General features: G+C 36.9%; 1 protein-coding gene and 1 pseudogene across 3 annotated transcripts in view; one reads left to right on the top strand and one right to left on the bottom strand.

Annotated features, from left to right (window-relative positions):
- The window catches only part of FAR1 (fatty acyl-CoA reductase 1), a 72,565-nt gene that overhangs the window by 9,839 nt on the left and 39,388 nt on the right, over window positions 1-23,338 (top strand). The window contains exon 1 of one of the 3 annotated variants that reach the window (XM_067038190.1): window positions 22,058-22,216. The exons of the other annotated variants lie outside the window; for them this stretch is intronic. The gene's annotated coding sequence lies outside the window, so the exon portion shown is untranslated. Of the gene's footprint in view, window positions 1-22,057; window positions 22,217-23,338 lie in introns of those variants that run through there. 3 annotated transcript variants of the gene reach the window in all.
- Window positions 1,396-13,156, bottom strand: LOC131760287 (small ribosomal subunit protein eS24 pseudogene; annotated as a pseudogene).

The following is a 23,338-nucleotide window of genomic DNA, read 5'->3' as shown; positions in this document are numbered from 1 at the left end:
GGAGAGAGACTTTTTTCAGCAGTTAGGGAAATGGATGGTTCCTATTTGAATCACAAAAAATATACTTATCTTAAAGTCTAGACTAGTTAGAAAACCGTAGGTCTCAAATTCTAGTGATGGAATTATATAACACATTCTGCTGGTTTAATAAAACAACTAAAATAATAATAATGAAGCTCAACTTAATTAGAAGTTAAGAATAATGATAATTGAAAACCATGACCAGTTTCACTGACAGTGATTGATTGTTCCTCTTGAAAATTACAGAATTCCAGGTTTTGAGTGTGCATATTTGGTAGAAGCTTTGCAGCAAGCAGAGTTACTAATTGTATACAAACGGAAGTTTTTGGTACATTCTAATAACATACTCATCTTTTAACTGGCTTTATAGTTTATTTATAAGTAGCCTTATGGATCAATGGGAGGTCATGCTTTCTAAATCATCTGTAGACCATGGGAGGTTTGATCCATGTTTGTATAGTCGTTACCTTAGAAGGCTGATGTGGTAATAATGAGCTTTTCAGGAGCATTGTTTCCCTAGCGGTGTTGGGAAATTGGTGAAAGGCCAGCCTTAAAAAGAGGTCAGATGAACCGGTTTGCAGGGCAGAAATTGAGACACAGATGTAGAGAGCAAACGTATGGACACCAAGGGGGGAAAGCGGCCAGGGGGTGGGGGGGTGTGATGAACTGGGCAATTGGGATTGACATGTATACACTAATATGTATAAAATGGATAACTAATAAGAACCTGCTGTATAAAAAATAAATAAAATTAAATTTAAAAATTAAAAAAAAGAGGTTTAGCAGTTTCTTTACCTCAGTACATTTTGTAGGTCTTTGATATGTGAATGCACTTTGTAACTCTCCTGGTTGGGGATAAAGTGTACAGCTTCCCACCCCGTTTACCACAATTTGGAAAATGCTGCCTTGGCGTACTAGAGCCTTTTTTAGATTCAGCCTTGGGAACAGATTGAGAAGGCTTCATAAGAAAGTGACACAAGAGAAACGGAGAGGAAATACAGCATACAGCAGGAGCTTCAAAGTACCTTTCCGCAGTTAAGAGTTGCAGGTTATTTGCTATAATAATCAGACTGAGTATAAACAGCTTTCAAACGAAGTCTTCTTCTGTAACCAGTGAAATACCTGATTCTAATAACTTGTTCTTAAAGTTACTAATCTTCATGAATAGGCTTTGGTAGTTTTAAATCAGACCACACAAGATACATGATTAGTAATCTGCCTGAGTCAATTTTTTGGGTAAACTTGTATGTGTACGTCTACATGTAATGTTCATGGTATACATGGAACATTTTCATGTTAAAATCAGTTTTGCTGAGTAATTTGAAATGTGTATAAATTTTCACGTAAAAGTTCTTAGTTTATTAATCATCTCGTGAAAAATCTGCACAGTCACCACAGATACAGTCACTGCAGAGTCTTTACTCCTTCTGTTGTCCAATATCCAGCTCACTTTTTCCCAGCACCACCATTGGCCTTTGCAGTCCTCTTGATTTTCTTCATGCTGTTCTTCATTCCTTTTGCTGTTTCCTTGAGGTCCTTCTTATGCAGGCCATGTCTTGCACATCTATGTTAGGGTTCATTTTTCTTTCTGTAGTCCAATGAATCATAAATCCTGCCAAAGCCAGTAGTCTTGCCACTGCTAAAATGGATTCTGGATCCAAATCCAAAGATGACATCTGGTGTGGTCTTGTACATTTTGGCTAGTTTTTCCTGAATATCTCTATTAGCTACTTTTGCCTTCCCAGGGTGAAGGATGTCGATGACCATTTGTTTCTGCTAAAGTAGTTGGTTGGTCATGAATTTCCTCGTCTGGAGAGCTACTGTGTCATTTTTGATGGTTGCTGATCTTCAAGCAGCCAGAGAGGAAAAGAGTGAAATATTTTTATATTAATTCTTAGGTATATTATGGAATCAGATGCACAACTTTAATGAGTTTTTAAACAAACTGGGATATTTCGATTTCTGTGTTGTATTGGAGAAGTTTAAGAAGCCTTATCTTTGCTAATACACTTAAAATACTAGTATGCCTTTGTATATTTATTTCACTTTTTTGAGTCTGAAAGTGTTAGGATAAAAATTACAATATTTAACATGAAAACATTTTTATTAAGGTAAGGAGTCTGTAGCACAGTAGTTGATATAAAGAAAATCAGGTATGACTTTTGGAGGTTACTTTTTTAAGATTGTTTTCTCCCGGAATGGACATGTTTTTGCAAGCAGTGGAACTGTTTATTACCAAACTGTGTTAACAAGAGCACAGCCCTTCTTCTGTAGGCTTTACGGTAGAGAAGTTACCCTACTGGTACAGGCCTCGAGGACAGAAACAAAGGAAAATGGGTATTGCTAAAAAATTTAAGTTTTCTTGTCAGCAAATAATTCTAATGCTGTAGAATTGACATTTCCTCTCTGATGAAGTAGAACTTGACTTTTAAGGATGTTTTTGTGTTTGATTTTTACATCACTCAAAGGAATTCTGAGTCTGATTTTTCTTAACATCTAATATTTTCCAAGATAATGAGGTTTTAGAGGCGTTTTAACTTGCCAAAGTGCCATGCTTACGGAGCAACATCAGTATACAAAGTAGTTGTGTAGTGCCCTAAGAACTAATGAACCTACTGAGATTCCTTACCAAGATGTGTCATAGACATTGGGGAAGATTGGATATAGAGAGTTAAATATTGGCATATCAATGTCTGTGTAGGCAAACAGAATGGCCATTATATTCACTTCAATGGGTGCTTACAACAGGGTTGGACACTAGCATCTTTTATTGAAAACCAAGATGCTAGAGTTATTCTTTTGTTTGTTGAAAAATGCTTTGTAAGCCTTAATTTTTGAAAAGAAAAAGGAACCCACTATTCTTATCAACTTGTACATTTTGAGTTTGCATGTTTTAGTCCTTTTGTTGTTTACAGCTCACTTGCAGAGGTTTTCTTTTACGTTGAGTCTTAATCAAAACACTAAATATTCTAGAGTTATTAAAATATAGTAAAAAGACGCTATACCAGTGGTTCCCGATATACCTCCAGATGAGAGTCTATCAAAAATTTTTAAAGAAAATATATGCTTACCTATAATATGAGGCCTCTTAATAGTCTAACTAAAATGAGTTGGCTTGTTTTTGGCTACAAATATGTCAACTCCAAGTAGAAATCTACTGGTTAGAAGTTCACAATTAAATGAATATGGGAAAGTGAAATTTTTATTCAGTGAATGAGATTATTTGGTAGCCAAAATCAGTTGACCCTGGAGCAGCAGTGGAGGTTATGGGTGCCAGTCTTCCGAGAAGTCAAAAAAATCTGTGTGTAATTTTACAGTTGGCTCTCTGTATCTGTGGTTCTGCCTCCTCAGGTTCAACCAACTGCAGGTTGTATAATGCTGTAATATGCATTTGTTGAAAAAAATCTGTGCATAAGTGCACCCATGTAGTTTAAACCTGTGTTATTCAAGGATCATCTGTACTTAAAAGTATGAGGCCCATGGGGCCATATATTTTTAAAGGCATTTTGGGTAACTTGAACATGTATTAAATGTGTTACCGAACCAGGTTTGTTTGCCTGATGTGCAGCAAGCCAAACGCTGAGACACCGACGTTTGCAGCAGAGAAAGGGTTTATTCAGGAGACAGCCAAGTGAGGAGACAGGAGACAGGAGAGCAGATCTCAGATCTGCCTCCCTGAAGGCAAGGGGTTTGAAATATTTATGGGATAAAGAAGCAGGGTGGTATTAGGCATGGGGAAAGGTGATTGGAGGTAGGGGAAAGGTGATTGGAATTAGGGAAAAGGTGAGGTAATTGGTGTTCTTTGCAGGCATATCTGAGTTACATGCTTCTTCTTGAGATGCATGTTCAAAAATGGAGGTACTTAGCATGATCTGAGGGTGGAGTTTTGAGTCCTCTGACGTCAAAAGGTCATTTATTGGACACCTTTGCAGGCCCAGTTTTAGGGTCAGTGGTCCCAACCAAAAATCTTAGCCAGCTTGAACTGGGTAAGAGCTGACTCCAAGTTTCTGGAAAACAGCATAAGCCCCCAGTACTGTAGGGACCCATACGACAGAGGTGTTATCTATAGGTGGTGGTTAAGGAGCCAAAAGAAATAATTAAGGTGAGCTTGATCAGTGAAAGCATATTACAAGCATGGGGGCGTTTAATAAGCTGTTCCCTTAGCTGCTGTTCTATAAGACAAGCTCAAGAATTTCTTTTAGTCATCAGTTTCTGTTAACCTATGGGACAGTTTCAAATAGTTGACCATCTCAGGAGTAATGAGCAGTTACTTTACCATATTCTTTGTGGCAGATTGTATTTTCTAAAAGTAGTTGTTACAATGTGTCCCTTCTCACATGTTCTTGTGACCTTGACCATTCTCTCATCCTGAGGTGGAGTTTATGTTCCCTTCCCTTGAATTGGGTGTTCTTGTGAATCACTTGTGAGCAATAAGGTGAGGTCAGAAAAGGTGAGCTTCTATCCAGCTCACCAAAATACTGGTCTTGAAGTCTTCAGCAGCTTTTCAACAGTATAGCCTGAGATTGCCATGCTCTAAGGAAACCCAGACTGCCTCATGTGGACAGACCACGTGAAGAGGCTCTAAGATAGGAGCTAAAACTGTTCAGCTAAAAGTGCTTATTCGAGCCCTTCCCAAATTCCTAACTCTCAGAAACTATGAGAGAGAATAAAAATGATTATTGTTGTTTTAAGATGTTGTTTTAGAGTGATTTTGTTACATAGCAATAGGTAATCAGAACACTACTTTCCCTGAATCTGCTACTATATTCTGAGATTTGTCAGTGTACAGATGTACAGTCAGTGATATACCCAATGGTTTGTTCTGGGATCTGAACATTAACTTTATTTTGGTCTTTACCTTTGATATGTAAAACTTTTTTCTATCATTCTTTCCTGTACCCATTTGGAAAAGCCATTCCATCCTTAACTGTTTAGTAGAATGTATTTTGGTAATTGAAACTGTCATGTTTGTTGGAAAGTGTCCATGATATGTTTATTATGTCATGAGAGCATATGATCATCTTTAGAAGGCCTTTTGCTCTGTACCTTAATTTTAGTTACTATGGTATTTGGCCTTCTTTTAGTTTCCTAGGGCTGCTGTAACAAAGTACTACAAACTGGGTGTCTTAAAACAACAGATATTTATTGTCTCACAGTTCTGGAGGTTAGAAGTCCAAAATCCATGCTCTGTCCGAAACCTGTAAGGGAATTCTTCCTTGCCTCTTCCTAGTTTTTTCTTAGCAATTTTTATATTCCTTGGCTTGTAGCTGTGTAATTCCAGTCTCTACTTTTGTTGTCAGGTGGAGTTCTCCCTTTGTATCTCTATGTCTTTACATGCCTCTCCTCTTGTAAGGACACCAGTGATGTTGGATTAGAGACCCATTCTGCTCCAGTGTTATCATTTACCTTAACTAATTACACCTTCAACAACCCTGTTTCCAAATAAGGTCACATTCTGAAGTCCTAGGGATTAGGATTTCAACATATCTTTTTAGGGGGAACACAGTTCAATCCATAACAGGCTTCAAGGGAGATTGATATAATTATGTTTTAACCATTTACACATTTTTACTCCAGATTAGATGTGAATGGGGTTTTTAATCAGTGACCATGAAGCTCTATTCTCTGCAGTTTAGGTCCCCTTTCTCTCTAGCGTATACAAATACTACACATAAAATTTGATAGTAGTTTTTTACTGTTTATGCTCATTGACCCTTTTGAGAATCTGATAAGAGCAGTGGATTTTTCCCCTAGAAAAAATGTACAGATATATGCACAGGAGTGCACACTTGTACACACACACATAAACACACTCAAAACAATATTTTGTGTGAAACTTTAACATGTTCTGGGATTTCCCCGCCACCCCCCAAGCCTGTTCATGAACTTCTGGATTAGAGAGTTATTAATTCCCATCAGTTACAGATACCTAATTTCTATTTCCCTTTTAGTGGAAAAGCAAACGAAAAGGAAAAATAATGAGGAAGCAGAAGTATGTATATGGAATCCCCTCATGGTCATTGTAGCTCAGTGCAGCTTTTGGGGGAATTTTCATAATTCTATGATATTTACGATGTGTGTAGTCTCTTTTCGGCTCTCATTCCCATTCCCTTAGCCATGTATAACCTTTGGCTACATAAAATTATAAGTAATGTTATACTTTTACGTAGAAAAGAATAATCTATGTAGTTTTAGACCTGTACACAGTATATAAACAAAGCTTTGTATCTTGCAACAGTTGTTGGGTTAACTCTTGACCTCTTTAAATTCTGTGTTATTTTTTGATTATTATATCAAGATTTTTTTGAACATGGTAGCGGTCTAGAGTTTTTGAGTCTGCGACAGGATTATATTCTGCGCTCTTCTTCACTTGTAGCGTTTTCTCCAAAATAATATTGCCCAAGCTTCACCCCTGAACATCTTATCTTAGTGGGCTTTCCTTTTAAAAATACATATTTTTAAGTACATCTTGAAAAAGGCTATAGGTCATGTCTTTGTGTTGTGTTTAGTCTGTGGCATATCTGTGTTTCTGAAGCCTGTCATTCATTTATTTATTTTTTTTGAAAATATTATATCAAACAATTATTTACTGTCCATTTTAGAGTGATATGCATAGTAACTCTAGCAATAGTGAAATCATAGGCAATGGATATTTAGACTATGCTGGTTTCCCATTGATGCCTTTCTTAGTAGTTCATTTTTCTGAATGTGGAATATTCAGAATCTTTATTTAGAACAGGGGTTGGCAAACTGTGACTTGCAAACTGTTTTCCTGTCTTTGTGAATAAAGTTTTATTGAAACAGAGCCATGCCCATTTGTTTACTTACTGTTCATGACTGATTTTGTGCCCCAAATGGCAGAATGGAGTAGTTGCTACTAAGATTGTATGGCCCACAAGCTGAAAATATTTACTACTTGACCCTTTACAGAAACCTTTGCCAACTCTTGGTTTATAATATTTTGGAATTAATTCCCCCTCTATTAAGAATATTTGAAATTATTATTATTATTTTTTTAATTTTGCAGCCATGGAATCTCAGGGATATTAAAAGACCATTTAGCTTAGCATTCTATCTACTGCTGCTTGAATTTTCTCCAGTACTCCTGCCAAGTGGTCCTCCAGCTTAGAGGTGTAGTAGGATGAGACAAAACAGCATTGGGTGTGTCTGCGGTAAACACAGAATTGCCCCTGATTGGGAGTCAGTGACTCCCAATAAAAAGGTAGATGAAATAGCTTATTCTTTGTCTCTTTGCTCTCCTCACTGTCTCCATTGGTAGGTTATTTACTTTGGGTTTGTTTACATGCTAGAGGCACAGAGGAGCCACTTTTTAAGAGGAAGACAACTAAGTAGATCCTACTTTAAGGTGTAGCTGTAGGTAGAAATTTATAGGAAGCTGGAATGAGTGTTTAGACATTGTCTAGAGATTTTCATATTCAGTGCTTAGTTTCCCTAAATAAATTAATAGCAGCTAAAACATGGAACTAAGAGTTCTTACAATTACCTTTTGTCAGTTTTTACTGTATGTTCAATAAATACTCGTGCAGAAAGAAATACATAGGTAGAGCCAGTCTAACTGCAGAACTTCACTGTAGAACTGTTTGGTAATTCTGTGTACTTGACTCCTTGGTGAACATGGTGAGCATAGGGGTCATCTCAGAAGATGAGAGAGAGTGGTATCTGATCCAAAGATCAACATTATCCAGACAGGGGAAGAATTTCTCACATTCCACTTAGGAAATCCAGCCTGCTAAAGTCTTGTTAAACAACAGTTTCATAGTTAAAACATCATCTGGTTTTTAATCTAGTAGGTTTGCCATCTAATAAAGAAATGAAATAAAAACTCTAAGTAATAAAGATTAGCAGAAGAAAGATATTACACTTTTTTTCTTAACACAATGCTCGTCTTTTATTTTTCATTTTAGAAAAGATTTTTCATACTTTTTTTCTAATAGATGAAAGTGAGTTTGTAAATTGTTAGAGAACAAAAGATAGTATAGACTGGCTAATTGATGGGAAAATATATGCTTTCAAGTATTTTTTTTGGTACCTTCTGATTTTTCTATTTCCTGGCTCTACCTGTATATTTCTGCACCAGTAGTTAAAAATATATAACACATGCACTTTGTACATAATTTTAAATTGTGCAAAAGGATATATAGTGAAAAGCAAATGCCTCTCATTTCTCTTCCCTAGTTATCCAGTTCTCCCTCCCACAGACAACCATTATTACCAGTTTTTTGGCTTTTTTGCCAGAAAAATCTGTGTATTTATAAACTTATGCATTCATTTTTTCAATCCTTTTCCATAAAAGATGGTATATCATACAGAATATTATATCTTGGCTTTTAAAATTAATCATGAATGCTGTGTTTCATATCAGTATAAGTTGAACCACCTCTTTCCTTTTTTAGTCCTCAGAGATTTGGTTTAAACCTACTTCTCCTAAAATCGTTAATTTCCTTCCCAGAATTAAAAAGTGGGTATATGTGCATGTGACTATAACAGTATACAGTCCAGAGATAAAGTAGCTATTAGTTTTACTTAGGTAATAAAAATTTTTTCTCTAAAAATTACACTCATAAGTAAATGATTATTTCCATAAAAAAAGATAATTAAAGTGTTTTTTTGAGGTATGCTGGCCTCTCACTGTTGTGGCCTCTCCCGCTGCGGAGTGCAGGCTCAGCGGCCACGGCTCACGGGCCCAGCTACTCTGCAGCGTGTGGGATCTTCCCGGACTGGGGCACGAACCCGTGTCCCCTGCATCGGCAGACGGGCTCTCAACCACTGCGCCACCAGGGAAGCCCAACTAAAGTTTTTTAGACTGAAATATTACAGATCAGACTGACTGCTGAGGGACCACAGAGAAATCACTGCCAAAGAAGTAGGGGCAAGATGAATAAGGAAATGTAATTATGTGCCCAGCCTTAATCCTTACACAAATGCTATGAAGTGAAGGAGTTGGGGTGTATATGCTGTCTGTATGTTTTAGAGATGAGGAAACTACAGAAACAAACAGATAAGTAAGCTCACCCCCAAGATAAATGGATGAGCCTGGATTCCAGCCCAGCCCTGCTAGACTCAGAGCCTGAAGGTCCCCACTGCATCATGGCATTGGGTTATCTGAAAGGCTTGTTTCCACAAAGGGGGCCTACCTTATTTATCAGGAAGCAGTTTATAACAGGGCCAGATTCAATAGAATACTGAAAATGGCTTCACTAGAGACTTAATTTCTTAATAGCTTATGTAAGGTAGGAAGACTTTTCTTCTATCCTTTTATGTTCTAGGACTGATGCCTGCAAATTAAACTGACAAAAGACAATAGAAAAGGCATATGTGTATTTTTTAAATGTGCATAAAGGCTTCACAGAAAAGTGAAAACCCAAAAAAAGATGGTTAGACTTGAGAGCTTATATACCATATTAACAAAGGGCTATAAATTACGGAGAAGTGACTAGACAAAGGAAAAGGAGTTTGGGCTTCTAGGGGCAATAAATTGTTGGAAGGTAAATATGTGGGAAAACAAATAGAAGGTCTTGGTTGCTAACATTCCATCTTCTTCATGGCCACAAAACTCACCCAGAGAGTCCTCATTATGGCAGCCCTCATTTCTTGGAAGTTTCTGCTTTTAATCAGATGAGGGAAGCTCTGAGAAGAATTCTTTCTGTGTCTGTTGAATCTCAGTTCCTTCAGCTCAAAGTAACCTATTTGCTATTAGTGATAAGCTTTGGGGTGCAAATTCTGATCCCATACTCCCTTACACAGAACTCACTGTTTTTCAAAGGTAGGTAAGTGTGATACATAGTATATATATTGGTATAGATATTTGCATATATTGGTATAGATATTTATAGAATTTTATTATTAATCTTAAGCAAGACCTTAAGAAGCTCTCAGAGCTTTTGTCTACCTTATCTTATTACCTCTGCTGCCCTGAGTTTTTTGTTTCTAGTCTTCCAATAAATAGTTCTGTTTAGGGAAGGTCTTTCAGTGGGTCGGGTAGAGTAGAGTTGGAAATAAATCCACTAACCTTCGATAAGTGTTTATTTCTTAACCTGAGAATGATGTCTTTTTATTCAAACTGATAGTGGCAATAATTAAGTCCGTTTCGGTGGTCTTGTGAGTCGAGTTCTAAGTTTGACAACAGACCTTTTCCTTTCTCATTCTCTTTGTTGGGTGCCTCTGGAAATGGCCTTCAGGGAAATACTGGTAAAGTCTAATTGCTCTTGAGCTTTAATTGTTTTAAGAGTCTACCTGAACCAGTTAATAGTCTCATTTCTAAACTGTTGCTGAATTGGTGCATCAACTTTTACTGTGAAATGGTGTGGAGTTTTAAGGATTTTTCAGCCAAAATTTGCCTTATTTCATATGTTAAAATTTTCTGTGGAGCAGATTCTTGTCTGTTATATGCCAAGAAGACCCTGTAGTAAAGATACTGTCCATTTCCTCTTATAGTGAATCATACAACTTTAGAAATGGAAAGGAAGACCATCTATTCCAGCCTCTTCACTTTCCTGAACTTCTCTTCCAGTACTGTGCACTCACTCCTTACCCATGAGTTGATGCCTTTACCTCACTGTAGGACAAGTGGAAACTTTTTATACTCTCTATAAATGTGGAATTTAGTTAGAAGATACTGGTTTAAATTTGCCTCTGTCTATATATAGGTGCTGAGTGACCTTAGGCAAGAAAAATCATTAAGAAGACTTGTAGGAAATTGTATCGGAAAGCTTGAGAGATATAGTTTTTTGTGCTTAATCTCTCCTTTTCCTGTCTTCCTTTTATTATTTATTTTTCTCATCACTGATGAGTCTTCTGTAAAACTTTGCTTCAAGTGCATGGACCCACCTCGTTCCTCTCACCATATCCTAGTCTCCATGTACTTGTTCACATTTGTCTTTCTGCTTAGCAAGTTTCTGAAACAACTACTTGACAGTATATTAAAAGTTTTAATTAGTTTGAGTTGTTTTTAGCGCTAATATAGGCAAAGGAATTCCCATTTCTTGGCACTAAAGAACTGCTTTTTTTGGTAGATGTTTGTGGTTTTCATGTTACTGTAATACCCCAATCTCTCACTTTGATTGCTTTGTCTATTTAAAGAACTCTTTTTTAAAAATTTAAGTTTGTATTTTTAGTTTTTTACACATATCCCCTCTTTTTTGGATTTTCCTCCCATCTAGGTCACCAGAGAACACCGAGTAGAGCTCCCTGTACCACCCAGCAGACTCTCACCAGTCATCCACTTTATACACAGTATAAAGAACTCTTTTTTAAAAAGTTGAAAATGAGAGAAGGAACTTGTCTCTATTTATCTTAACTAGGTTTCTGAAAGTAATGAGACAACATGATTGGCTTTCCATTAATTTTAGGACATCTATTAAGAGACTACAATTATGTTACAAGGGTGCAGTTTATATTGATTGGGTGAGTGCTATCTTAGAATTTTCTGTGGTTTTTCCATTTGCATCCATTCCAGGCTCTTTTTGCCCATGAACCTGCATGTTCTCCTTTTATAGAGAAGGAAACAGGTTAAGAGTAGTATTTTTATCTTAGGATCTCATGGCTTCAAAGTGGCAGAGCCTGGACCTCAGCCACTGGCAAGTGAAGGTATCTTAGTTTAAGTAGCTTTGTAATATGTTCTCTTAATGTAAGTTCATGTGCATAATATAAAACCCACTAGGAAAACCCAATTTAACAAGAAAACCTCTAAAGTAATTGTGATATTTGGTACCCACCATTTTGCTGGTCTTCTGAAAGATTTCTGCCTCTTTAACTTTTGAACCATAGGATAAGGTACTTTTTGAAGAAAATACCCAGCTGCCACTGCTAGGTGGTGTATCCTAAGGCATCTCAAGAACAATGAAAATATATATGAATCATGTTTCACAGCTTCTCTGCCCTGGCACGTGGAATAATATTGCTGCTTTTCTCATTGCAGTGCTGCAGCTACTTTTTAACAGTTGATAGGAGCTTTAGGTATTTTCCTGTGTAAGTAGAATCACACAGTAGGAATCTAAACAGCATGCTCTGGAAGGATTGGCAGCATTTCTTTCCTGGCTTCTGCTTTTCCTGTAGCTTTTGGCCATACTAGCAGGACTCTGTGGAAGATGTGATAAGTCTAGACTTTCCTTGAAAGGAGTGCTCATTTGTACTTGCTTTGCCAGTAAGTTAATAGGGTAAAGTATATTGGTGGGTGGGGGGATCAAGAATACCTGGAGACAGAGTTTAAGACTACTTGGTGCTTGTAAAGTTTTTGGTTGCGTTGTGATAAAGTTGGGGAGCTGTGGGAATCTGTTCTTTCTTCCATGAAGAGAACCTTAAGGATAAAATCACATGCAATTAGCTTTAAGCTAGTTACTTGAAACTGGTAAGAAGTAGTTTCACTCTACAACTCTCATAGCAAATAATCTTTATACTGTTAAGGAGAGAGTAAGTTCGGTAAAAATTTTCTGTTGTTTGGTTTTAACAGATTTTTATAAGGAGGGTGTCCTGGTAGGTGAGGAAGGGTTGAGCCAGTCCTTTTAGGGTTGAGCCAATCACATATTCAGGCTATAAATCCTCAATTATTAAAGGGCAAACTGCTTAGTATCTTTTTCTGTCTTAAATGCATATGTACACCTATGGAAAACTTTCTGGTTCCTGGTATTTGGTAGGTGCTTAATAAATATTTCTTGAATAGATTTTTACATATGAAGAAAATGAAGCTCAGAGAATTAAATAACTTGTTCTAGATCATGTGTGTAGGACACTGTGTTTAATATATATTTAGTATGTAATTGTCATTAATACTTACCAGATTTGTTAGGTGTATTGATGCAGAATTATTCTTCATTTCTTCCCTATGATGACATTTTAACTTTAATGCTGTATAGTTTTAATTAGGTTTGGGGGTCAACAAAGTCTTGAAATAGTCTTATTAGACCTGAAGCAGGTTATAAGTAGAGTAACCATACTGTGAAAACTGGAACACTTTTGAGAATAGGGGGCTCTAATCAATGTTAAGCTGGAATAATGTGTAAAACCAGGCTTATTCCAGGAAAACCAGGACATACATGGTCACCCTATATTTACTTTTATTTTTTACAGTAAACTTTTTATTGACGTGTAACATACCTTCAGAAAGTCCATAAATCATGCGTACAACTTGACGAGTTTTAAAAAATGAGCCACCCAGATCAAGAAATAGAACATAACCAGTATCCCAGAAGCCTCCCTCACACCCTTTTTGGTCACTACCTCTTCCTCCCCTGGAATATAACCATTGTTCTGACTTTTAACTGTAGATGATTTTTGCCTGTTTTTGAACTTTATATGCATGATATCATACAGTATACACCTTTTGTGTCTGGGCTCTTTGGCTCAGTGTTCTCTTTGTGAGCCCCATCCGTGTGGTGTATAGGATAATTCCTTCATTCTCACTGTTTTTTAATATTCCATTGTATGAATATACTATAATTTATGTAATATACTATTGACAGACATTGGGTTTTTAAAATTTGGGATCAGTAGGAATAGTGCTGCTACAAACATATAAACATTGTTTATGAGTCTTTGGGTGAACAAATGTACTTATTTCTGTTGGGTATATAATCAGGAATGGAACTGCTACATCATATGATATGTGATTGTTTAGCTTTATTAGGTTGTACCACTTTTACTAAGTGTTATAACTATCTGTACTTCCTCCAGCAGTAGACGAGAGTTCCATTTTTCAGTCTCTGAAGCTTTACCAATACTATGTATTGTCTGTCTTTTTCATTTTAGCCATTCTGGGGACAGTGTACCAGGATCACATTGAGGTTTGATAACTAATGAAGTTCAGGCCTTTTAAAATTTTTTAAACTGTATTTTATTTTTGGTTGTATTGGGTGTTTGTTGCTCTGCGCAGGCTTTCTCCAGCTGCAGGGAGCGGGGGCTACTCTTCATTGCATGCGAGGGATTCTCATTGCGGTGGCTTCTCTTGTTGTGGAGCACAGGCTCTAGGTGTGCGGGCTCAGTAGTTGTGGCACACAGGCATAGTTGCTCCGTGGCATGTGGGATCTTCCCAGACCAGGGATCGAACCCGTGTCCCCTGCATTGGCAGGTGGATTCTTAACCACTACACCACCAGGAAAGTCCTCAGCCCGTTTTTATGTGCTAATTGGCCATTTGTATGCTCTCCCTTATGCTTCCTTTTCTGTTCAAGCCTTTCCCATTTTTCTATTGTTTTTTTCATTTCTCCTTATTGATTTGTAGTTCTTCATATATTCTGGGTGGTAATCAGTTGTCATTTATATATACTACCGCAAATATCTTTTACCTGGTTTGCCTTTTCTCTCTGTTAATAGTGTTGTGGGATGAACTCAGTTTTAGTGTCTTCCAGTTTATTAGTATTTTTCCTTTTTGGTTAGCACTTCTTGTGTCCTATTTAATAAATATTTACCTACCCCATGATCATGGAGATGTTCTGTGTCATCTTCTAGAATCATAACTATTTTACTTTTCACATTTGGGTGTATAGCCTGTCTGGAATTCATTTTTGTGTGTGGTGTGGTATAGAAGTCAAGATTCATTTTTTGCTATATGGATATCCAATTGATTGTACTCTTCTCTTCTTCTCCCAATACCACATTTCTGTAGCTTTATAATACATCTTGATTCATGGTAATATAAGTTCTCCAGCTTTGTTGTTCTTAATGCTTGTCTTGGCTACTCTTGGCCCTTTGCAAACATTTTAGAGTCTTAGTTTCCATACATAAATAAAAGCAGCTTAAATTTTGATTGGGATTGTATTGAATCTAAGGAATGTAGTACGTCTCTCCATTTATTTAAGTATTGTTTGATTTCTCTCAATGTTTTGTAGTTTTCCATTAGTATCTTTTACATTTATTTCTAATTTTTGGTGTTCTCAAAAAAAGTAATTCAGGGGCTTCCCTGGTGGCGCAGTGGTTGTGAATCCACCTGCCAATGTAGGGGACATGGGTTCAAGCCCTGGCCAGGGAAGATGCCACATGCCACGGAGCAATTAAGCCTATGTGCCACAACTACTGAGTCTGTGCTCTAGAATCTGTGAGCCACAGCTACTGAAACCCATGTGCCTAGAGCCTGTGCTCTGCAACAAGAGAAGCCACTGCAATGAGAAGCCCGTGCACTGCAACGAAGACCCAACTCAGCCAAAAAAAAAAAAAAATTCGTTGAGGTGAAATTCACATAATATAAAATTAATCTTTTTAAAGTGAAAATTTCAATGACATTTGCTACGTTCACAATGTTGTGCAGTTGCCACCTCTGTCTAGTTCCAGAATTCCTTCACTCCAAAGTAAAGCTCCTGAAGCAGTTTTCCTCCACTGCCCACTCTCTCCACTCTTCAGCTCCTGCCAACCACCAGTCTGCATTGTCTCTATGGATTTATCTATTCTGGATATTTCATATAAATGAAATTCTATAGTATGTGATCTTCTATATCTGATTTTTTAAACTTAGTATGTTTTTGAGGTTTATCCCCCATTGTAGTACATGTTAGTACTTCATTCCTTATGACTGAATAATAGTCCACTATATATACCATGATTTGTTGATCCATTCATTTGTTGATGGACTTTTGGGCTGTTTGTACTATTTGGCTGTTGTAAACACTGCTGCTATAAACAAGTGTGTATGTGTACTTTTTGAGTACCTATCTGCAGATCTTTTGGGGTGTATACCTAGGAGCAGAATTGCAGGGTCATATGATAATTTTGTTTAACTTTTTGAGGAACTGCCAAACTTTCCCACAGCAGCTGAATCATTTTTCATTCCCATCAGCAATGTGCATGAGTTCCAGTTTCTCTGCATCCTCATCAATTGATACTTGATATTTTCCATAATTTTTTGGTGTTTTGGATGGTATTATAAGTGGTATAGTTTTTTTTTTTTAACTTTATTTCTTGTGTGTTGGTGGTGTATAGAAATACATTTGTTTTTTTTCTGTATAAACCTTGTATCTAGTTCTTAAATTCACTTGGTATTTCTAATAGTTTACTTATGTATTGATTGAATTTTCTATGTACATTTGCATTTCTGATTTCCAATGCTTTAAAAAAATTTTTAATTTTATTTATTTTTTTATACAGCAGGTTATTAGTTATCCATTTATACATATTAGTGTATATATGTCAATCCCAATCCCCCAGTTCATCACACCTGCCCTACCCCGCTGCCGCTTCCCCCACTTGGTGTCCATATGTTTGTTCTCTACATCTGTGTCTCAATTTCTGCCCTGCAAACTGGTTCATCTGTACCATTTTTCTAGGTTCCACATATATGTGTTAATATATGATATTTGTTTTTCTTTTCCTGACTTACTTCACTCTGTATGACAGTCTCTAGATTCATCCATGTCTCTACAGATGACCCAATTTCTTTCCTTTTTATGGCTGAGTAATATTCCATGTATGTATCTACCACATCTTTATCCACTTGTCTGTCGATGGGCATTTAGATTGCTTCCATGACCTGGCTGTAGTAAATAGTGCTGCAGTGAACATTGATTTGCATGTGTCTTTTTGAATTATGGTTTTCTCTGAGTATATGCCCAGTAGTGGTATTGCTGGGTCATATGGTAATTCTATTTTTAGTTTTTTTAAGGACCCTCCATACTGTTCTCCATAGTGGCTGTATCAATTTACATTCCCACCAACAGTGCAAGAGGGTTCCCTTTTCTCCACACCCTTTCCATCATTTGTTGTTCGTAGATTTTCTGATGATGCCTATTCTAACTGGTGTGAGGTGATACCTCATTGTACTTTTGATTTGCATTTCTCTAATAATTAGTGACATAGAGCTGCTTTTCATGTGCTTCTTGGCCATTTGTACGTCTTCTTTGCAGAAATGTCTATTTAGGTCTTCTGCCCATTTTTGGATTAGGTTGTTAGTTTTTTTAATATTGAGCTTCATGAGCTGTTTATATGTTTTGGAGATTAATCCTTTGTCCGTTGATTCGTTTGCAAATATTTTCTCCCATTCTGTGGGTTGTCTTTTCATCTTGTTTGTAGTTCCCTTTGCTTTGCAAAAGCTTTTAAGTTTCATTAGGTCCCGTTTGTTTATTTTTGTTTTTATTTCCATTACTCTAAGAGGTGGATCAAAAAACGTCTTGCTGTGATTTTTGTCAAAGAGTGTTCTTCCTATGTTTTCCTCTAAGAGTTTTATAGTGTCTGGTCTTACATTTAGGTCTCTATCCATTTTGAGTTTACTTTTGTGTATGGTGTTAGGGAGTGTTCTAATTTCATTCTTTTACATGTAGCTGTCCAGTTTTCCCAGCACCACTTATTGAAGAGGCTGTCTTTTCTCCACTCTATATTCTTGCCTCCTTTATAAAGATAACGTGACCATATGTGCATGGGTTTGTCTCTGGGATTTCTATCCTGTTCCATTGATCTATATTTCTGTTTTTGTGCCAGTAGCGTACTGTCTTGATTACTGTAGCTTTGTAGTATAGTCTGAAGTCAGAGAGTCTGATTGCTCCAGCTCCGTTTTTCTCCCTCAAGATTGCTTTGGATATTCGGGATCTTTAGTGTCTCCATAAAAATTTTAAGGTTTGTTGTTCCAGTTATGTAAAAAATGCCATTGGTAATTTGATAGGGATTGCATTGAATCTGTAGATTGTTTTGGGTAGTATAGTCATTTTCTCAATGTTGATTCTTCCAATCCAAGAACATGGTATATCTCTCCATCTGTTTCTATAATTAATTTCTTTCATCAGTGTCATATTGTTTTCTGCATACAGGTCTTCTGTCTCCCTAGGTAGGTTTATTCCTAGATATTTTATTCTTTTTGTTGCAGTGGTAAATGGGAGTGTTTCCTTAATTTCTTTTGCAGATTTTTCATCATGAGTGTATAGGAATGCAAGAGATTTCTGTGCATTAATTTTGTATCCTGCAACTTTACCAAATTCATTGATTAGCTCTAGTAATTTTCTGGTGGCATCTTTAGGATTCTGTATGTATAGTATCATGTCATCTGCAAGCAGTGACAGTTTTACTTCTTCTTTTCCAATTTGTATTCCTTTCATTTCTTTTTCTTCTCTGATTGCTGTGGCTAGGACTTCCAGGACTATGTTGAATAATAGTGGTGAGATTGGACATCCTTGTCTTATTCCTCATCTTAGAGAAAATGCTTTCAGTTTTTCACCATTGAGAATGATGTTTGCTGTGGGTTTATCGTATATGGCCTGTATTATGTTGAGGTAGGTTCCCTCTATGCCTACTTTCTGGAGAGTTTTTATCATAAATACATGTTTGTCAAAAGCTTTTTCTACATCTATTGAAATGATCATATGGTTTTTATTCTTCAGTTTGATAATATGGTGTATCACATTGATTGATTTGCATATATTGAAGAATCCTTGCATCCCTGGGATAAATCCCACTTCATCATGGTGTATGATCCTTTTAATGTGCTGTTGCATTCTGTTTGCTAGTATTTTGTTGAGGATTTTTGCATCTATATTCATCAGTGATATTGGTCTGAAATTTTCTTTTTTGTAGTATCTTTGTCTGGTTGTGGTATCAGGGTGATGGTGGCCTCATAGAATGAGTTTGGGCATGTTCCTTACTCTGCAATTTTTTGAAAGAGTTTGAGAAGGATGGGTGTTAGCTCTTCTCTAAATGTTTGGTAGAGTTCATCTGTGAAGCCATCTGGTCCTGGACTTCTGTTTGTTGGAAGATTTTTAATCACAGTTTCAATTTCAGTGCTTGTGATTGGTCTGTTCATATTTTCTATTTTCTTCCTGGTTCAGTCTTCGAAGGTTATATACCTTTCTAAGAATTTGTCCATTTCTTCCAGGTTGTCCATTTTATTGGCATAGAGTTGCTTGTAGTAGTATCTTAGGGTGCTTTGTACTTCTGCGGTGTCTTTTGTAACTTCTCCTTTTTCATTTCTAATTTTATTAATTTGAGTTCTCTCCTTCTTTTTCTTGATGAGTCTGGCTAATGGTTTATCAATTCTCTTTATCTCCTCAAAGAAGCAGCTTTTAGTTTTGTTGATCTTTGCTATTGTCTTCTTTGTTCCTATTTCATTTATTTCTTCTCCGATCTTTATAATTTCTTTCCTTCTGCTAACTTTGGGTTTTGTTTGTTCTTCTTTCTCTAGTTCCTTTAGGCATAAGGTTACTTGTTTATTTGAGATTTTTCTTGTTTCTTGAGGTAGTCTTGTATTGCTATAAACTTCCCTCTTAGAACTGCTTCTGCTGCATCCCATAGGTTTTGGATCATTGTGTTTTCATTGTCTTTTGTCTGTAGGTGTTTTTTAATTTCCTCTTTGATTTCTTCAGTGATCTCTTGGTTATTTTGTAACATATTGTTTTGTCAAAATATGAACAGACGAATCACAAGCACTGAAATTGAAACTGTGATTAAAAATCTTCCAACAAGCAGAAGTCCAGGGTCACATGGCTTCAAGGGGAATTCTATCAAACATTTAGAGAAGAACTACCACCCATCCTTCTCATACTCTTCCAAAAAATTACAGAGGAAGGAACATGCCCAAACTCATTCTGTGAGGCCACCATCGCCGTGATACCACAACCAGACAAAGATACTACAAAAAAGAAAATTACAGACCAATATCACTGATGAATATAGATGCAAAAGTCCTCAACAAAATACTAGCAAACAGAATGCAACAGCACATTAAAAGGATCATACACCATGATGAAGTGGGATTTATCCCAGGGATGCAAGGATTCTTCAATATACGCAAATCAATCCATGTGTCTGTGTTTTTTACGTTTTTTTTTTCCCCCTGTAATTGCTTTCTAATCCCATAGCGTTGTGGTCAGAAAAGATGCTTGATATGATTTGAATTTTCTTAAATTTACTGAAGCTTGATTTGTGAACCAAGATGTGATCTATCCTGGAGAATGCTCTGTGCGCACTTGAGAAGAAAGTGTAATCCGCTGTTTTTGGATGGAATGTCCTATAGATATCTATTAATTCTATCTGATCTATTGTATCATTTAAAGCTTGTGTTCCCTTATTAATTTTTTGTTTGCATGATCTGTCCATTGATGGAAGTGAGATGTTAAAGTCCCCCACTATTATTGTGTTACTGTCGATTTATTCTTTTATAGCTGTTAGCAGTTGCCTTATGTATTAGGGTGCTCCTATGTTGGGTGCATATATATTTATAATTGTTATGTCTTCTTGGATTGATCCCTTGATCCTTATGTAGTGTCCTTCCTTGTGTCTTGTAACATTCTTTATTTAAAAGTCTATTTTGTCTGATATGAGTTTTGCCACTCCAGCTGTCTTTTGATTTCTATTTACATGGAATATCTTTTTCCATCCCCTCACTTTCAGTGTATGTGTTCTTAGGTCTGAAGTTGGTTCTTGTAGACAGCATATATTTGGGTCTTATTTTTGTATCCATTCAGTGAGCCTGTGTCTTTTGGTTGGAGCATTTAATCCATTTACGTTTAAGGTAATTATCAATATGTATGTTCCTATGACCATTTTCTTAATTGCTTTGGGTTTGTTTTTGTAGGTCCTTTTCTTCTCTTGTGTTTCCCACTTAGAGAAGTTCCTTTAGCATTTGTTGTAGAGCTGGTTTGGTGGTGCTGAATTCTCTTAGCTTTTGCTTGTCTGTAAAGCTTTTGATTTCTCCATCTAATCTGAATGAGATCAGATTGCCGGGTAGAGTAATCTTGGTTGTAGGTTCTTCCCTTTCGTCACTTTAAATATGCCATGCCACTCCCTTCTGGCTTGTAGAGTTTCTGCTGAGAGATCAACTGTTAACCTTATGGGAGTTCCCTTGTATGTTGTCATTTTTCCCTTGCTGCTTTCAGTAATTTTTGTCTTTAATTTTTGCCAGTTTGATTACTGTGTGTCTCAGTGTGTTTCTCCTTGGGTTTATCCTGTATGGGACTATCTGTGCTTCCTGGACATTGGTGGCTATTTCCTTTCCCATTATAGGGAAGCTTTTGCCTATAATCTCTTCAAATATTTTCTCAGGTCCTTTCTCTCTCTCTTCTCCTTCTGGGATCCCTGTAATGTGAATGTTGTTGTGTTTAATGTCCCAGAGGTCTCTTAGGCTGTCTTCATTTCTGTTCATTATTTTTTCTTTATTCTGTTCCGCAGCAGTGAATTACACCATTCTGTCTTCCAGGTCACTCATCTGTTCTTCTACCTCAGTTATTCTGCTATTGATTCCTTCTAGTGTAGTTTTCATTTCAGTTATTGTGTTGTTCATCTCTGTTTGTTTGTTCTTTAATTCTTCTAGGTGTTTGTTAAACATTTCTTGCATCTTCTTGATCTTTGCCTCCATTCATTTTGCAAGGTCCTGGATCATCTTCACTATCATTTTTCTGAATTCTTTTTCTGGAAGGTTGCCTATCTCCACTTCATTTAGTGGTTTTTCTGGGTTTTATCTTGTTCCTTCATCTGGTACGTAGCCTTCTGCCTGTTCATCTTGTCTGTCTTTCTGTAAATATGGTTTTTGTTCCACAGGCTGCAGGATTGTAGCTCTTCTTGCTTCTGCTGTCTGCCCTCTGGTGGATGAGGCTATCTAAGAGGCTTGTGCAAGTTTCCTGATAGGAGGGACTGGTGGTGGGCAGAACTCCGTCTCCAATGGTTTCTTATTCTCTGTTCCTTTTTCGTAATAGCTTACTCGATGGATGCAATATTCTTGTGAATGACTTGGATTGTATTTATTAGAATTTAAATTTCCTGTAAATTTTTCATTACCTTAGTTTTCTATGTGGTTGGTTCTGTTCCTTTTCATTTTGGTCCTTCTTAATTTTGTAGATATTTCTTAAATATGTGATGAGCCTTAGTTATCCATATTTATGAAGGACTAGTATGATTGGTTTTGGTAGCTGATACTGCCTTCCTCTCAGTTTTCTGAAGGCTGATTTTCCAAGAGATCTTTTCTCCAAGTGGAATTACTGAGAGCTCTGTATGAGTTTGTTTTAAGGGCCAGCAGCAGCCAGATAATCTGAGGACCTAAAATTTATTTCTGGGGCACAAGTACTCTGAAGACTTTCTTTCTTTTGGTTGTTTTTGTTTCCTTTCTCCCAGTGCCCCACCTCCATTTGTGGATGTACAGAGCAACCTCAAACTCAGCCCTACTTCGCTTTTGTCCTTAGCACACATGCTGGATGTTCTCAGCAGATCTGGATACGAAGCCTGGGAGCCAAAGTTTGTACAGGAAGTAAGACTGTCAGGAGTGGCTCTGCTGTTCTGTGAGCAACCTTTATTACCTTAATTTCCCTAAGCTTTTATTCAGCTTCTTGATCCTGAACTTGGTGTTTTCTATTTAGGGGATTGGGACAGCTCTTGCCTCCTTATGGTCCTTTCCTATGTTTATTTTGTTTAGGTTGTTACATCTTATGCTATGGCTTCTCTATCAATTTAGTCTCATCTATTTCTTGTGGAAATTCTTTTTTTTTTTTTTTTTTTTTTTTTTTTGGTGGTGCGCGGGCCTCTTATTGCTGTGGCCTCTCCTGTTGCGGAGCACAGGCTCCAGACGCACAGGCTCAGCAGCCATAGCTCACAGGCCCAGCCGCTCCGCGGCATGTGGGATCTTCCCAGACCGGGGCATGAACCCGCGTCCCCTGCATCAGCAGGCGGATTCTCAACCACTGCGCCACCAGGGAAACCCAGAAATTCTTTTCTCTTGCCTTCCTTCCTACCTTCCTTCCTTCTTTTCTTTTTGCTTGTTAATGTGTTTTCAGACTGTTATGAATTTAATTTTTTATAATTGTGAAAAATTTAGATATAAAATACAGGTATCTACTCCTTAGCTTAAACAAAACATAAATACAATTGAAGCTTCTTATTCTCTTCTCTGATTGTATTATACTCTCTCTAATGCATTTATTAATATGTGTATGTATTTCTAAACAATAAATAGCATCATTTTGAATGTGTTTGAGCCTTGAATAGTGACATACTGCATGAGTCCTGCATCTTGTTTTTTCCACTCATCATGGTTCTTTTGTGTGTTTATTCTATTAGTATACTCTCTTTTCTGCTGTTTGAGTGGAATTTGGTTAGGGAGGATAAGTCCCTATATATTTCTTACTATGACTTTTTTAAAGGGGAGATTTAAGTACTTTTTGAATATATTGTCACTACAGACATGTAAAAGAAAGGACTTGGTGTTACCTCTTGTTTCAACTGGTAATGATAGGTGAATATGACACCTCACCATGTTATACAAGCTAGGCAATTGAGTCTTGCTGCTGACCTCTATTTGGTGTTATAAATACTTTTGGAGACAGAGAAACACCACTTATTCATGTTTGGAGTTTAACTGAGGTTTAAGTGAAGATTTGGATTCTTATTGCTGAAGGAATTTTTAG

This window comes from Kogia breviceps, chromosome 7 (genome assembly GCF_026419965.1).
Source record: "Kogia breviceps isolate mKogBre1 chromosome 7, mKogBre1 haplotype 1, whole genome shotgun sequence".
NCBI lineage: Eukaryota > Metazoa > Chordata > Mammalia > Artiodactyla > Physeteridae > Kogia > Kogia breviceps.
The sequence above is the reverse complement of the archived record's forward strand: the minus strand, read 5'-3'. Positions and strand labels throughout refer to the sequence as shown.